The sequence below is a fragment of the Pinus tabuliformis genome, chromosome 2_2 (genome assembly GCF_031772625.1).
Source record: "Pinus tabuliformis cultivar Carrire ecotype Pingquan chromosome 2_2, CPIR1, whole genome shotgun sequence".
NCBI classification, from domain to species: Eukaryota; Viridiplantae; Streptophyta; class Pinopsida; order Pinales; family Pinaceae; genus Pinus; species Pinus tabuliformis.
Genome location: NC_142300.1, coordinates 310,271,144 through 310,277,660, shown reverse-complemented (window position 1 = coordinate 310,277,660; position 6,517 = coordinate 310,271,144). Strand labels below are relative to the sequence as shown.

The 6,517-nt window shown below is 37.5% G+C and overlaps 1 pseudogene; it reads left to right on the top strand.

Moving 5' to 3' along the window:
* Window positions 1-4,744: 4,744 nt before the first annotated feature.
* LOC149192530 (glutathione S-transferase F9-like) lies at window positions 4,745-5,885 on the top strand (annotated as a pseudogene).
* Window positions 5,886-6,517: the final 632 nt, after the last annotated feature.

Here is a 6,517-nt window from a genome sequence, read left to right as displayed (position 1 = left end):
CTTGTAGAATATATGGTAAAGAGAACAAGAAAACATTCCTAAAGGGTGGGTAGACTTACAGAACCAGTTGGTAAGTGATGAGAGTCCTTTCAACTAGTCGGATTTGTTGGCTCAACAACTAATGTCCCATGTAGCTAAGGCTTACAATCGGCCCAAGGATGAGCGAGAAAGGTTTTATATGTCTCCATACTTACTAGATGCAATCTGTGGACAACAATAGTTCCCTGACATGAACTGGACATGGACACAATGATAGACTCTCGTGAACTTCTATTACAATTTTTTGTCTGACTGCATTTATCGAGGAGTAATGGCACGACTAACTGACCACTTTATCATTTTGTTATATAAGCTTATATTTGAACAAGATACACCTTGCATGTTTCGAGGAGTGATGTAGTTGATAGTGGGCATTGCATATTAGTATGCATGACGAGGTGGCACCTTCATTAGAGTGTTTAATGGAGAGAAGCCTCTGCATAATTTCCAAGGCATGCCATTGACAAACTGATCATGCAAGAGGTATCATACCACCTCGCTACAGGATTGTTAGAAACACTACATAGGAAGAAGAAAGCACTATGTCCCACTCTTCCTTTGTAGATCAGGTTATACAATATTAATAACATGAAAGTTAATGATTTCAAGGCTAAGGACATAGTGAAATTCATGTTTTGCACCAAGGACTTTAATATGTATGATCCTCACAATATTTTCAAGGACCATTGTATGAGAGTTTACTTTTGTGGATCACCAAGCCATTTCATTGGCCAGAAGAGGATCCTTGGAGGTACTCTTGTAATGCCTCTAGACTCAATGAGCGAGTGACTATAACAAGGACTTTGAAGGATTTTCCACAGATAACAGCAGAAGGCAACAATCCCATGCAGGAAAAGGGAGAGAGGAAGGTTACTGATAATAGAGAGGGAGAGAAAAGTTGCAACATGAAGGCAGATCCTATTATTGTGAATGTAGCTTTGGAAGTAGAAGAAAAGAGGGAGTAATAGATGAAGAGCATAGAATTGATAAAGAGAGAAAAGAAGAGGTTGTAGGAAGAAAAAGTGAAGCTCTAGGAGATGGAGAAGAAGTTGAAGAAAGAACAGTAGTTGATGAGAGAATGAGAAGAGAAGCAAAAGAACGAAGAAGAACAAAGACAAGGGGTGATGACAGAGGAAACAACACCAATGCAAGTTGAAGAGTCGAAACAACCAAAAGTTGAAGAGGAAGATGAATAGATGTAGGATTGGGAACTTGCTCAGCTGATTGAGAAATTGATTTAAATGACAAACATGGAGATGAAATAGGAGTTGCAACATGAATATGTTGACCTCATTCAAAGAGCACCACATGTCATCGCTTAGTTTCCACCACCTCGAGTAGTAGAGCCAGCCCTAAGCAAGCAAGGAGATTTTGTTTTCATTGATGATGATCTAGTCATGGATGTGTACAATCTATCATTGGATGAGTTCCATAAGAGGATTGTATAGGAACAAAGGAATCACTTTGCATATGAACACGTGTCACTTACATTCATAAAAGAAATGATGATAGTGTCAGGCAAAAGGAAGCATCCAACTGCCATTGTTGAAGCCAACTTGGCCTATGCAGGAGCAATAAGCTCAAATGTTAAGTATCTGACAACTAAGAATGAGCAACTAGAAAATAGCTTGTAGGTTCCTAGATAAGCAACAGAACAACCCCGAGCAACAATGCAAAATGTAGTTTTTGCATTTGGGGAGATGAGAACAACGATACTTGCTAAAGTATTAACACTTGGAGAAACCATGTGGAATATCTATGAAAGATTTGTCACTACACATAACGAAGTTGTCCATTTTCATGTCCTATAGTAGCGAAGAAAAGAGTTTGTTAAACCTCTGAAAAAAATACATGTTGACATCGCCTATATAAAGTAGTGGACAATGCGGTTCAAAGGGGCCCTGCTTGACTTAGTGAAGAAGATGAAGCCACAGGTAGAGATGGAGAAAGTGAAGGTTTAAATGTTGATTTAGAACAACAAGCAACTTGCCTCATTGATAAGTAGCAAAGAGGCCTCATATGTGTAGTTGTACACTAGCTTGGATGTCTTGGTGAGAACACACCAGATTTGATCCATCGGTTCCCTCACGAAAGCTAAACCAAAGAACTAATTTTTGTAGGAGTTCGAACAATACTTGGACTAGCTAAGACAGGAAGCCATGAGGGAAGAATTGGAGTTGAACACACACAATATGTAGAAGTTCATCAATGGTCCTGTCAAGGTCAATACAATGTTTCTCATTCTTCAGAATGAGTTGGATACAGGTTCCAACATGGTGTACCCAAATGCCATGCAGATGAGAGTCCGCTTCCAACAACACACCGCTAAGCAGTTTGGCGACACCATCAAAGAGTATCAATCTTGGGACCAATATGTGATTGAGAAGAAACAAGTAGTGGTTGCTAAGATGGACTCCCCCCAAACTCCAGAATCATAGTGTTGTGTCATGTTAGTTTATCTCCACCCTATTTTGTCTTATACGATATGAGGGGAAAATGTAATATTATTTATAATTATGTTTTATGTTAAATTGTAATTTTCTGAATTGGGGGGAGATGAGAACAATGATACTTTCTCAAGTATCGGCACTTGGAGAAACCATGTGGAAGCCCTATGATGTACTTGTCACCGTGCATAAAGGAGTTGTCCATTTTCATGGCCTACAACAATGAAGAACATATTTTTTTGAATCTCTAAAAATAATACAAGCTACCATCACCTATGTATAAGAGTGGACAATTCAGTTCAAAGGGACCCTGCTTGACTTAGTCAAGAAGATGAAGCCATAGGCACAGATGGAGAAAGAGAAGGTTCGAATGTTGATTCAGAACAAAAAGAATCTCACCTCATTCATTAGTAACACAAAGCCCTCATATGTGTGTCTGTACAATGGTTTGGATGTCTTGGTGAGAACACACTAGATCCTATCAGTGGGTTCCCTCACCAAAGATAAACCTAAGAACAAAGTTTGGTAGGAGGTCGAAGAGTACCTCAAGAAATTAAGAGAGGAAGCCATGAGGGAAGACATGGAGTTGAACACACACAACATGAAGAAGTTCATCAGTGGTCCTATCAATGTCAACACAGTGTTGCTCGTGCTTCAGAATGATCTGGATATAGGTTCCAAGATGGTGTACCCATACGCCATGGATGGTAGAGTCCACCTCTAGCAAGACATAGTTAAGCCCTTTGGGGACACCATTACACAGTACCAACCTTGGCACGAACATGTGACTGAAAAGGAGCAAGTGGAGGTTGCTGAGATAGACTTCTCCAAAACTCCAAAATCATAGTGTTGTGTCTTGTTAGGTTGTCTCTACCCTATTTTGTCTTATATGGGTACGAGTGGAAAATTTAATATTATTTGTAATTTTTTTGTAAGTGAAATTCCAAGTGCCAATATTGGAATATTAAAACTAACCATGTAATTTAATGTGTCATTTTGTGAAGAAGTTGAAGATTCATAAGGGTATTTAAATGGTTACAAAGGGAAGTTGAAGATTCACCCCATATTGTTATAAATAGAATCTCATAACTCATAGAATGGAATTTTGGGAGCCAGCCTTTTTGCTAGGCTTATGTTTAGAAAGAGATTGGGAGTATTATGAAGATCCTTGAATTCTCCATAGCGTAGAGTGGGTATACTTCTTTGGAGGAGTAGGTGTTCTCGATTGTAATGTTCCACTATTGCTACTAGTGGTTGTCAATGATGTATGTATGGATGGAATTTTCATTTATAATAATAAAATAAGAGCCAACACGCTTCCATGCATATGTTGTTAATATAGTAGGAATATTCTTATTTTATTGGAAATGTATGTTATTTAACTTACACATATGCTTATGAACTATTTTTTTGCAATTTTAAAAATCTTGTTGAATGCGTATTGCTGTATTAACTGAACACTATAACTTGTGGAGTATTCTGCATCTTAGCTTGTGAATTCATTTCGCTCGTGTGTTCCTTTAAACTTGCATACTATTAGAGGCTTCTAAGGGGCACACTTCCTTTTCCCTTCATGTGTTGGAACCTTCATGCATCACACTTGACTCTCCATAGGGTTGCACACTTGCTCTTATCCAAATTTATCATACTTTCCTCTGTGTTCCCACGATCAAGTCCTAACATTACCACCCGTTGTTGGGACTCCTACTCCAAATGGTGTGAGGTCTAGGTGGGACTTCATATCAGGTATATCCCTTAAATTTTGGCAGTTTGAGCACTATCAACACCCCCCCATAGTTCATACATATTTATGTGTAAGGAAGTTGTAAATGTGACTATGCGAGCTAAATACTATGATGTTCCTCAATCAAGTTTCCCTCTAAGGACTCACCAACTCCACCTACCTCTACTAGGCCTTTCACATTAGATAAGCCTTTCGATCCCATCTATCACCCCCCTAAGGGTGTTATTCATAAGAAAAAACACAATCCTTATGCGAGGGTTGCTCAACATTAAAATATTGTTGAAGACTCTGAGCATCCCTGATCTCTCAATTTTTTTAGAAGACTTTTGTACCACTTTACGATGTGCTTGATACTGTGACACATCTCTCTATTTCAAATTACACGTGGTGAGGTTAGAGACCACCACTTACTCACATTGTGTAGCCTATATATGCATACATGGCCTGAACAATGTATGTGTGGTTTGTTTTAGATATTATGTTTAGTTCATTGAACTAATAAGTGTTGTCTTTCATGGAAATGATTAAGGTGTTTGGCCTATCTTTCACAGCCTACACAACAATAATACTCACATGTTTAAATGAAAAATAAGTGGAGTAACAGGTCATCCATGTAGACATTCTCCCTGGGGATCACAAACGACCACCATTTCTCTCGATTATTATAAGTTGTGATCTAAATTCGATATTGGAATCATGAGTTAAACAACAAAATGTTATATTACATTATATTACCGTTGGATTTTTTCTTGTAGTTGTGTATTAAATTTTCTAGCCTTCATATTGGACAGATGGATGAATGATCAGTTCAATAGTGAAAGGTTATATTACATTATATTAATATTGGCTATTTTTCTTTGTGTTCATTAAGTGTGTTAAAGTAGTTAAATGATTAGTCTAATTGTGAAATGTTATATTACATTATATTAATTTAGTTGAGTAATTGTATTAAAGGTTCAGTCTTAATATCACATAGAAGAATGATCCACGCAACTATGAAATGATAACTATGAAATGTTATTAAAATTGCTAGCTTCAATATTAAATGGAAAAGTTATCGGGGCAAAAATTAAATACTAGATTACATTATATTAAAATCAGCCTCTTTGCTTTGAGTTAATTAAGTGTATTAAGGTTTTGTGCTCAAAAGAATTGTTGTGGTTGTTGATGTAGAGTCGAGAGAAATGATTAAGTATTTGGCTAAGAAATTCCAAGGTAGTAGCTGCAATCTTTTGGGAAGAACAATCGCAGAGCAAGCGGTGTTTGAACTGTGGTGCGAAGTAGAGTCACAACAATTGAATCCTCCATTTTATGCCATAATGGAGTAGGTTTTCATTTATTTGATGAAAGGATTAGGCTCCACAGATGATCCACTGATGGATAGGGACATCGAGAAGCTGGGTAAAGTATTGGATGTCTATAAGGAGTGGCTATCCAAGAGAAAATATTTGGCTATAGATTTGTTTACCGTCGCAGATCTCCACCATCTACCTTACCTCCATTATTTGGTGAATTCTATTGGAAAGGGCGATCTAGTTTTTTCTAGAAGCAATGTGCATTCATGGTGGGAAGACATCTCTTATCATCCGACATGGAAAAAGGTAGACCACAATATGAAACTCCCTTCCCTTCCTGGCATCGCATCACATAAGTAACTTCAATGAAATTAATTGGTTCTCAGCATTTTCTTCAGTGTAAGAATAATTATTTCAAGATCTACCATCACCGCCACTACCTTGGGTCTTAATGCTTCTAGTGGTCATCACTACCTCACCACCTACAGAAACGAAAGGGAAGCACCGCTTCCGAAATTGATATTCTTATTGTTGTAACCAACATTAATTTTTGTATAAATACATATGCTGGGCCGAGGAAGAGTATTCACTCTCAGTTTTGGTTGTGTAATCAAGTAGATGTAACTGTTGTCTCTATATTTCTATATTTGTATTTCTTTCATATGGTATTTGAACTAGTTTGGAGTCCATTGGAAGTATTCATTCCTTGAGATTCTGTGAGAAGCCATTATTGTGACCCTAAAATTTGTTGCTGTGTGAGAATAAACAAAACTTCCCTGCATAACTGATAGGTCCCTATAATACTAGTGATTACCCCATTACTATTGTAGTTGTATCCCTTATTAACATTGTTGTGCCCCTATTTCCCCCATATTTTATTACTGTGCCCCATAGAATCCCTCTATTGTTATTTTTGTGGCTTTATATTATTATTGTTAGGTCGGCTGGGTTATATTGTGACTCTTTAGACTCCTATATATAGAAAGGAGGTT